Here is a 12,009-nt window from a genome sequence, read left to right on the forward strand (position 1 = left end):
GCACATAATACATGGCATACTACATTTTTCGGGCCTTTGTGTTGTCAGGGAGACTTTACATCTGTGACCTCACTGACCTGATACAAGGAGTTTCAAAGAGATATAAGAGGCATGAACTGTCCTGTATGATAGGAGTTGTTTTCTGACTGGGTGTAGAGATCTGATTTAGGACTCAGTGGTGCCTCTTATTTAATTGCATGGTTGATGATTCACACATTGATTTGTTTGAAACAGAGAGAGCGTGCACATAGTATCGAACCCCAGGGGCCATGTCATCTGCATACTTAGTGTGTGTTTTATCCGCTGTCCTTTTTAGATTTATACAAATTGTAAAAACAAATACATTCTGCCCAGTAGGACTTCTGTATTTAAGCAATGTTGCTGGACTTAAAGCCACTGACACTAAATGTTGTACTGTAAGAAGTTCTGTCCATAGCATCAGAGCTGGGTTGGCGTGTCGAGGCAAAAAGGATGTTAAGTGTGCAGGATTATTTGTTTTCTTCATAGTCAGAACACAGTCTGAAATGTTTTAACTGCATCCAGTCACATACTAAAACCCTTCAGCTGAGTTTGTGAAATTGTGTTACGTTTGTGGAATGAGATGGATGCAGTTTTTTTTGATTGCATGCACTTTTTTTTCACTCTTTTAGTTCTTTCTGCGTAGGATTTTATTGTGATCCAAGTTTTAGAATTACAATTTTCCACCATGCTTTTGGGGATGCAAAGACAACAGACACGTTCTTCATGAGTTGCAATGACTGGGATAAGAAAAGCTGTAAAACCCAAAACACACCCTACGACGGAAGGAAAAATTGTGAGTGCTTCTTTAAAGACGTATAATGGGCAATATAATAATAGCGGTAAAGTACTGTTTATTTAACCAAAGTTTTCCTTCAAAGAATGTTCAATGACTTTTTTCTACTCATGTAATTGCATCCACAGGGTGGCTTGCGTTGGTCCAGGAGGCTTACTGAACCCCGTAGTGGCTGTAGCCAAAACTGCATGTATGGATTTAAATATTGACTATATTATTTATGACTAGAGACCATTTTGCAATTGGATCACACAGCCGAGACATCTGCCAACATGTTTATGTTCCAATCTATGACTACTAATTATAATTACTTTAATACATTGACCACACCCAACTTCAAACCCCGCCTTCATTTTAATTTCAACTACACACCTGTTTAATGGTCATAACGCTATCACGATGATAAAATCTGTTCACAGACAGATAGACAGACATATACACACGTAGCAAAGAACATTAAACCATTTCTTTGAAAGTTCCCGCTAGATGTCTCAGGACCACATTTAGCCATGATGACTCACACACACAGACTCACAAGCTGAAAACATTACCAGCTGATGCTGTCACAGCTGGTAAAAACACAACTATTAATTTATTGTAATGTCTTGCTCTATAATAATAAAGGGTAAACTATTCATGTGACTGTGACAAAGGAAACTCTCGCGAAGAAACAGAATTGAACTTTTAGCTTCTGAAATCAATATTTTTAGACAGCTGTGATGGAGTTCTGCATGAATCAGGAGGACAGCTGCTTTACTACAAACAATCTCACTGTATGAATCTGGGCTTTGTGTGTGACCTTTCAGATGTGTAGAAGAACACAGGACATTAATGAACATTAGATCCTGACCTATCCTGTTGGTGTGTGAGGAGATTTAAATAATCAATGAAGTTAAGCTGTTGTACCTTGTGCATAAATGTGCAGTGTCGGGGACGCACTTTTTTTTCCGCTGCTGGGAAATCATTGCAGGTAATATACTATTTTCCTTATTAATGCTGCATTATTTCACCCAATCGGAACCCATCTGCTACTAATCAGAATATTAGTTTTTATGACCTGGGCTGCCAAATGCATGGATTGTCAACGGTGCCCATAGATATAACTTTGATCTGCATATCACTACCATCTTTGCAGTTTATAGCATATCAGGAATGACATTTATTTGAGTTATAGGTAATACCATAGTATTGTTTAAACCTATACTTGGAAAATTATACTGTAATGACCATGATTTACACATGAGTTAAAATAAAGATGTGATTTCTTTTGTAATTTTCCTTATGATTGCATTATTTTAACTGCCAAGGCTCTGGAGAAAGTCTCATAGCTGGGATCTGTATCTGGTTTAATGTCCTGTTTGGCAGTTCCTATGGTAAATCTCACAATATTCCATCACTCATTGGACATTTTAGGTGATATGATGCAACTGCTGGTATGCTGATGATTAATTTTCTTGCAAACAAAGCTTCTTCTAGATTTTTTCTTTTTGAACCTCCAACCTTCAACCGTTCAAACTGCACCTATGATTGCATTCTCAGTGAAATACTTCCCACTCAGGTTGATTTAAATAGACCAGTGTGTTTGCTGAGGAAAAACAGCTTGCTTTTTGCACTGACACTACTCTGAAGCCAGTAAAGTGAAAGGACTTGATTTACTTTACTTTGTTAGAGGTCAGACTTTCACAAATAAGTGCTTTCACTCTTGTGCAGCTATTTGAATTCCTTTTAAAAGTCCTTCTCAAAGGATTCCTTGAAGTCCAGTCTGAAACCTGTAAGTGTTTTTTTAGAATCTTCCATCCTGATGATGAGAGGACATCACTGGCTTGGGTCAAAGGCACTGAATGAAACACACACGTCAATACACACATGGACACACATTACAAGTGCACCATGTTTGACATTTTCATTTAATTAGCAGTTACCATGCGACTAAGTAAAGCTCCCAAGCACTCTGGAAGGAAGTAGTACCCTGATTATCCCTTTAAGCTGCATTGTGAGTCACACACAAACACGCATACACACCTACACACACATCATTATCTTTCAACATGGTGATCAGAAATCAAAATCGGCAGATGATCAAACAAATGCTGTATGGAACGGTTCAAAAACATGTTGCCTGACGCCAAGAAGCTGCCATCAGTGATAACAGTCATGGCACATGAAGGACGGTCCCTTGGAAGTGCACAGATCCTTCTGATAGCAACGTACCACAGGGAAAAGAAGAAGAGCAACTCTTTCAAGTGTGTTTTTGGCCGCATACCGCTCCTTCACCCCCCTGATCCCCCACTCCCCTTCCACCTCTCCTTCCCACAAGAACAAGGACTACAGTTGTACCATTAGCTCATATTTCCTGGATCAAAGATTCCCTCTCTGCATTTCCTCAACACTGTCATCCAGGAGTAAATCATGGAGCAAGTTATCGTCTCTGTGCTGTTAGCCTGGGCAGTGGAAAAATGCTGTGGCATTCGCTGATAAACAAGAGGAAAAGGGTGAGTTTAATGGCTGTGGGTGACAGACGCCTAACCCCTACCTGCACCTATATTATAACACAGGCTCTGCAGGAACATCAATACAGAGCCAGACACTACCACATGTCACTCCATCAGTTATGGCTGCAACATAAAACATGGATGTAATGCTCTCACAGCAACAGAGTGGAGGCAAAAACACACAGCGCAATATGGTCCAGGAACTTTGAAATGCAAACTCACAGAATTGTACCAGTTAAAGTGATGCAAATGTTGCTGTCTATCTGACATCGCAGTCTTGGCATTGTTCCTAAAACATCATAATCAATGTTGCTCCAGGACCACCAATTCTAATTATGACAACACGACAAAGTATGTTGAGCAAGCCGTTGTGGCTTCATGGGTCTGTGGCTACAGGGCTCTCATCTAGAAGACAGGGGTACGTATCATTATTGATTGTTATCACTCTGTTCAACTTATTATTTTTACACTAAGTTCCATTATTATTTCCATTTCTTTTTAGTTTTCTGTTGCTGTTTGGTTAGGTTTAGGGAACAAAAAAATTTGGTCAGGTTAAGGAAAAGATGTTTGGGTGAATACTGATTAAACACGTGTTTGAAAGGATAACTCCCATGTGTGTATTTTTACAGTCTTTTCCCCTGAGTTGCAAAGCTGTAACATTACAAAAACGTGATTGGTTAGTTGCAATGATGGCCCTAAAGCAACATTAATTATGATGTTCCAGGAACAACACCATAATAATAATATAATAATGCAACCCGCTCTGCAATAGAAGTGGTCCATCAGTGCCTACATCAAGTATCTTCAAGTGTGGTGAGGTCTATAACAATTAATGTTTTTTCATCAAAATTTACTAAATAAAAACACAAACATAATGATCTAAATCTTTTTTTTTTTAAATGCTCATATGATCAAAATATAAAGGTATTTTGATAGTGATTAATTTATGATGATGAGATATAGGTGTATTTTTTGCAACTCCGGTAAATAGCCATTCAAAAAAATGTCCTAAAAAAATGAATGTCTCAATAACTGTAACAGATATTGATAAGAAAAGTAATAGCCACCATGGGACAAATAATCTATTAGTAGAAGAAGCAGACCAAAACATGTATAGAAGAGGAAATAGAATGGATGGAATACTAAAGTCGTAGGATAACATAGTGTGATTGCTGCAGTGAAATCCAAAGGCATTATTGAGCTACAATGATTTCTTTGCTTAAAGGACAAAAATATATAAGCACATTTTCAGCAGGGAAATAAGATATGAATGAATCCGCAACTGTTATTAAAGTGAAATAAAGTTAATCCAGCAACGCTGCAGAGAATTATCTTTGCCAGAGAATCCAATCCAACATTTCTCTCTAATATGGTAGTTATATCAAATATCAGATGAAGCACTCTCAATTGAAATCTTCCTTATGTGGATGATAATGACTTTCCTGCTTGAATCCAATTTAAGAGCCTCTAATGGCCCCATAATGTTTCCCCGCACGGTAAATTAACAGGCATGCATGAGGCTGTGGCACAGAAAAGAGACACTTTTACTCACTTTTAAACTCGGTGATTTTCCTTTTCTCCCCAGAAGAAATAACACATGGGGGAGGCAAATGTGTCTGGGAAAAAAAGTGCGAGACGCTGAAGAAATGAGGCACAATTATTATTAATATTACTCCACACGCTGCTGGATTTATTGCACACATGCACTATTTAAATATTGGCTTTCACAAACAATATTGGATGGTTTGGATGGCAGAAAGCCTTGATCTGAAACACAGACATAGGGCGCTTTTATGAATTATTTTCCACGGTATGTAATAAAACAGTCATAAGTGACTGCTCTTTGCAGTGCTTTCATCTGTATGGCCGGTGAAATGACTGATCCTATCTGCTCATATTGATATCTATCACATCCAATAACAGTGGGGAATGGTGAGTCCAGCAGCATTGTGTTATCAGGCGTCATGCCCAAACCTCCACTTTCATTTCTACAAGATGTCGCACTGTACAGTGCAAGAAACACCAGCAAGGTCAAAGGTTCCATTCCAGCAGGAGGGGTTTGCTTTTAACCTTTATTCAGGATCAAGCATTTTCATACTGACGTCCACAACACCACTTTGTATACCAGTGCAAACCAGGCAGTTTGGACAGGAAAAAAAGGAACATATTGCAGTACCGCTATGCTCTGTATCCCTTGGAATTACATTCATATTGGGCAGTTTAATCGAATACACTTTGCAAATGTTCAGTGCCAACAGAGGGAGCGGTATATCCTCTGCTCCTCCAGGATGGAGAGAACCAGTTTCACTACCTTCTTATGAATCAAGACAGGAAGTGTGGGTATGGATGTCAAGGTAGTGGCCGGCCCTACAAAGGCAAAATACATTCACAATTACTTCAAGTTTTATGACTATCCAGCCAAATGTGTTATGGATACAACAGCAGTTATTTGCTTATTAAACATGTATTCTTTAAATAACTTTCACAGCTTAAAAATCATGATCAATTATTTGAACTATGACCCCAGACTTGCAGGTACTGCACTCTCCCTTTGTTCTACCTTACACAGATATATACAGTAGGTAGTACAAAGGGAAAGTTCAGTAACTGCAATCTTAACGGCTTCTTCTTGAGAAAATTTGTTATCTTATTTAATTATAATCGTATAATTCCATGATATCTGTATTTGATTGTTCTTTTGTTTCCATGTTTAAGAAGTCAAATTAGTTAAGTTAAGAAAAATTCAAGTTTAACAATTGAGATGGTTTGACATTTATTTCAATTTTAAAATGTATGTAATTTTTTGTAGAATTAGCTATGTGTTTTCACAGAATGTAGTCTAGTACCTTCTTAATAGGAATAAAAACAATCAAATCTTGTTTTTTGGTTTTATTTTGCTGTTGTTTCAATTTTACATTGTTTTCTCTGCTTTCAGATAGAGCAAGACTGACCTTAGACAATTCATCACAAGATAAAACAGATGATTTAAAGTTAAATTTCAGTCATAACTCAATGTTTCACCAAAATTGTACTAATAGTAGTTTTGTAATTTTAAATGCAGGAAGCCAGAGTTTATATCCTGTCCATCAGTGGGCCTGTCCATTTTTTCCCCTAACCTTGACCAAAGGTTTACTAGCCTAACCATAATCATACCTTATGAATTGTTTATTTGACATAACTGTGATCTAACCTAAAGCAAGTGATTTAGTTGCCTATGTTTAGGATATTAGATAAAAACAAACAATAAACAAACAACAACGAAAACAACATCAAAAACAACATAATAAATGTTGATACATCAAGAGGTATGCACTGGTATACCAAGTCAACAGAAGACTCAAACTTACTGATACTAATGTCTAATCAATCCGAGTACACAACAAGCTGATGCTGGTTCTGTCAGCCTTGGATTTGATATAAATATCCAGTCATATGATACTGAGAGACCTAGAACGGCATATGTAATGAAATAAAATTCATCCACCAATTCAATCCACTGATCTTTGCAGGCAGAATTTGAGTTCTCAGACTTCTATTTGAGGTGAAGAGAAGGGTGACCCTGATGGCAAAGCAGGGTTCACAGTTAGGGACAGGTTGAGAAGTTCACACATCAGACAGAAGTTACAGGTAGAACTGCTGCTCCTTTCAGGTTATAGGAAGTCTGATGAAGTGGCTTGAGTATCTGATCAGGAGGCCTCTGTGAGGCCCCCATTACAGATGGGTATTGATAAGATTTTACTAACACCAATGCCGTTATTGATTCTGCTAATCAGTCCAAAACTTTATCATTTCCCTTTCTGATTCCTCATTCCACAGTCTGTCTGTCATCATCCAAAATGGATGAAATTAGAGAATATACGCACAGCATTCATTTTCAGTTTTGGAGAGCCCAGTAGCCAGGATGTGTTTGCAGTTCACGTTTCTGCAAACCACAGATATGTAGCCTATTACAGGTACACATTTCAACATGTCATTACACATTCACATTAATGTTCATGACCTGACATTCATGTTGGGAGGTGGCAGGGGTGATGGTAGAGTTGCAGGCAACAAGGCTGCCAAACTGATGACCACAGACTGTGTTTTAACAAGTGTGAAACCACAAGATATACAGTATTTGACAAGGGACCACTGTGTTACAACATTTGTAAGGTGACACCAGTGGCTATTTTTAAGGAGATAGTTTCCAGCCGCGTTTGTGGCAACCGAACCAGGTATTTTAAGCCAAAACAAGATGTTTTCCTAACCATTACAAAGTGTGCCATAACCTAACCAGAGCATGTGTTGTGACAAGAGAGAAATAGAAAATTGAACCTAAAAAATTTTTAAGTTTTAACTTATTTGTGGTTTTTGCAGAAACACACTTTGCCAACATTTTTTCTGGCGATTGGGTTGCATTGGATATTTACCCACGGTAATGGATGTGCTTCTCAATTGGGAAGCAGTACCACTCGTGCATGGTGTCAAATAGATGGCAAAAAGATCTATCAGCATATTACTAGTATTGACTAGTTGAATTTACAATTGTACAGACATTACAACTAATACTGTTTTCTCTTTCAATGAGAAATGAAGACATGCTTTGGACAATTTTTTCCTCCCTGCCACAACTCCTTTTTGTTGCAAGTTCTCAGCAGTTTAGACTGAATTGATAACCTCGGAGACATATGGTTGTAACCATTTCTTAATGGTTCTGGATCACGATTCCCATACCAAGCCCCCACATGGAGGTATTCTGAACAAGTCCAAATGCAAGGTGACCCTGAGCAATGCAGACCCAAACAAACTGTCATGTTTATATACCACTACCGGCCAAGAGACACCTCATGATACCCCCGGAAGAGATGCAGAAGTGCATTCTGTATATGGTTGCATTTGTTAAGGTTAAGGGTTATTTTAAAAAAAGAAAGTAGTATGAATGAACTATAAATTTGTACTCTAACTTCATGACATTCTACATGGACATCATAGACTATGATCAGTCTAACCCAACCTGTTAAATGCACGTCAGGATTGAGACTGCATGATGTTTTCAATTTATTTGGCTTAAAATGGACATCAGAAGCAGTGGCTGGTTACTGTCGACCGCACCACTGATTTATTGTTTGTAGGAATTTGCTCAGATTTTGCTGATAAGATTGAATCCTTATCTATTTGGCTTGCGATTAAAGCCTGGAAAACCAAAGCTCTCACTGTGATAATTCACCACCTCCAATGATGCTACATGACAACTCTGGCTGAAGCACTAATGGTTATATAGGGCTGATGGAGGCTGGCATATTGGTTACCACTAACAGCCCAATATAACATGATGAATTGGGTGAATTGAGAAGGCAAGCCAATTAGATATTCATGCTCAGACAAAATGGATGTGCTCCCTTGTAATGAGACAACAGGGGTGTGTGTGCGTTAGTGCGCGCGTGTGTGTGTGTGCATGCGCATGTGTGCGTGTGTGAAAACAGCTGTTTGAATGGTGGGGGAAAACTGGAGGGTAGAAAGTGAAGGAGGATTAAGAGAAGCAGGAAGAAACGTTGCTGAAGGGTGTTAGTGAGCTGTTAGAGGTGTGAAAGTAATGAATGAATGAACATATTATTCTGCGGACAAGTAGAACCGGAATATTGGATGAATGTAGAAAGAATAAGATGAGCAAAAACAAAAGGTGGAGAGAGAGGGGAAGCCTGGGGGAAAGAGATGAGGGAGGATAAAACAAAAGAGAAAATATAAGAGTAAAAAGACAGAGTCAGCTGGGCTCCTCTGCTGTCCCAGTGCAGTGCAGCTGCTTCTTAACTCTAATAATGCTGTCCCATTAATACCACTTACCAGGCTGACACAACACTAATTACTGAGAGGGAGGCTGGAGGTGGGATAAAGGTAGACTAGCTACCACAGTACTCAGAAACACCCCTCTCCCCCTCCACACATCTAACACAAACAGAAATGCTGGGAACCACACATCCTGTAAATGTGGAAATAAATCTGGTTTTCATTAGAAATATGTACTGCTTATTGTCCATACATATGTGCAAAATGACATCTGTATAATTCCTGGGTCTGTAAGTCTATATCAAGCCAGTGCTACTGCTATGTTGTATGTGTTTTATTACTGGGTATGGAAAGTCTACTATGTTAAAACCCATTGTAACAGCTATATTAGATACGTCTACATCTGATGTTTTTGAATAAAATTGTAACCTAACATTGGTGATCCCTTAACCTTTTATCCAGCACCATCATCAGATCAAAATTTGACTCTAGTTTATGATGTGATACCTTAATTACTGATATTCCCATCTGCTACTAAATTCAAGGAACAGTCCACACAAAGAGGAAAATTCAGTCATTATCAACTCACCCACATACCGATGGAAAGACGGGTGATGTTTTTACTTCTCTTAAACAACTGAAGTAGATGGGGGCATGTTAAAACATCTGGGGACGTGGAGTTAGAAAGAAGTGACCTTTCCCAACCTATGTAGCAAGCACCAGGAGATATTATGTCATGATTGGGACTTTTGGTGTGGCTGTTTTGTGTGTTTCTGCTCTTTTCTGTTCTCAGATGTACTCTGCAGAGGCTGGGCGTGGCTTTCCTGCTGGCTGGAGCTTCCCACTATCACACACCTGCAGCACATCTGATCATCAGCGGCAGTTTAAATACCCTCGTCTTCCCTTTACTCGCTGCCATATTATTTTGTCTCTCTGATGTGGTACTTGGCCTCTTTTTTGCTTGCTACAGTGAAACTTGTCTCTTGTGCTACTTTGTTACCTCGTTAACATCGTCTCTCCTCAACCTCTCCAGTGAGACAACCTCACAGCTTCCAGCTCCCTGGCCACCGTATCTGCCAGCCTCCAGCAACTCTGCAACCTGCCTGCACTCAACAGTGGATCCTCGCTGTTATACCCCCCTGAGACTGCACCTCTATCTCAGCCAATGCCACTGAGTCTCCACCACCACAATTACCGAGCCACCAGCATTAACCACCTGCTGTGCCATCTACCTGAGCCCGAGCCAGAGCCTCCTCAACTACTTATCTATTCTGCATTTACAATAAATTCCTTTAACTATCTCCCAGTCTTGGTGTCCGCTTTTGGGTCTGACTATTATATCTGGTTCATACCATAACATACTATAACATACTATACCCGGTTCAAACCATAACATACTATACCCTAATAGTATTACACTCCAGTTTCTTCAATCTGAAAGATGGGGGTCATGTTGCACTGAGGGTACCATAGGTTTTACCAAGGAAGAAAAATGCCTTGTGCTAATGTTAATTGTTTGACAGCAATCTCTAGTAGCTGTAGTAATTATTACAGCAGCAAAGGAGGAAGTCATTTGAAGAAATATAAAGAGTGACAAAGTCCACAGAGGGAGGAGGTTTGGGTGGATGGTGAATAACAAAGTCAGGACTTTCATTCAGGAGACTGCTGTTTGTGTCCAGTACGAAACCAAAAAGTCAACATTGAGTGAATTTTACTTATAAATGTAGATTATTCTCGTCATATACATAACGTTACTTAAGTTATGTACATAATGTAACAATTATTTGAATTTAAACCACAATGTTTTCCTTCACATGACTAAATAGTTTTAATGCCTAAACCTAACCAAACTGTACACGTACAATGAAGGTCCGGTAGGCTGCAACAGTCTTGTTGTTTTGGGAACGGTGATTGTCAAGTTATCAGTTTTGTTCAACTCCAGCCCAACTTGAAAATGACTTGGTACTGTTTTTTTTTTTTTTCAGCAGTTGGTTGGTTGGTTATCAGGTTGAAAACCTTCAAAGAGCAAAGGACAAATTATACAAAGTAGTATTTTCAAACCAACAAACTCTAAACAGTTCCACTGTTATGTTTAACGCATATTTTACAGTGTACTCTCAAAAATTAACCAAAATTCTGTCTCTTAATCAAAAGTGAATGAAGAATTTGTAAACTTCTATCAGCAGCATTTGTGCTTAATTAACACACAATCATCAAATAATTTTTCAATTTAACATGGCTGCAAATTAGACACGTAAGAAAACCCAAACTGATATGCTGCCTGAGATCATCAATTATACTTAACTATAAATGACTATCAGCAGCAAAATCCAGTATAAATATCAAAATGAAAGTCTTTGTTACCAGTGGCGTCTGAAGCAGAAGCAGTTGAGCAGAACCAAGAGCTGAACCCTGCTCCTCTGTCGCCCTGCTGAGATGCATGCAGTGGCTCAAGGTGTTCCCACTTCAGGAGTAATGAGCAGCCTGCTCGCTGAGCTAGTGGAGCATCATGGGAACTGTAGTTTGTTTTCAGTTTCTACTGTTTTTCACCTCAACAGTGATATGTTGTTTTGGCAGTCATCGGTAATCAGCCTATTCAGTCATTGAAGTATGTGTTTTTCCTCTAGCTTATCATGTATATGGCTTGTTTTACAATAACAAATATGAGCCTGTAAAACAATATTATTTGTCACCTGAAAAAGGAAAAAAAAAAAGAAAATCAAATGCTCAGCCCTTTCCAGTCTATGGGGAGCCAGATTTCCGTACCTTTCAAGACAGCATTTCTATGAATATTTTTGGCGTACTTTAAATGGACATGTATGTAACAACACAGTGTATCCACACAACCAGGATTCACATTCATATCTATACATAGAGAAGGCAGGTACAACATTATAACAAAACTACCTATGTGGCCACATACAGGCATCTACCATATTT

General features: G+C 38.8%; 1 long non-coding RNA gene across 1 annotated transcript; it reads right to left on the minus strand.

The window, feature by feature from the left end:
• Window positions 1–5,310: 5,310 nt before the first annotated feature.
• On the minus strand, window positions 5,311–11,720 carry LOC311249489. The gene is made up of 3 exons (XR_014621193.1): window positions 11,434–11,720; window positions 10,932–11,085; window positions 5,311–5,673 (listed from the first exon to the last, which is right to left on the minus strand). It is a non-coding gene; the product is annotated as an uncharacterized lncRNA (long non-coding RNA).
• Window positions 11,721–12,009: the final 289 nt, after the last annotated feature.

This window comes from Pagrus pagrus (genome assembly GCF_965226575.1).
Source record: "Pagrus pagrus genome assembly, chromosome: 20".
Taxonomy (NCBI): Eukaryota; Metazoa; Chordata; class Actinopteri; order Spariformes; family Sparidae; genus Pagrus; species Pagrus pagrus.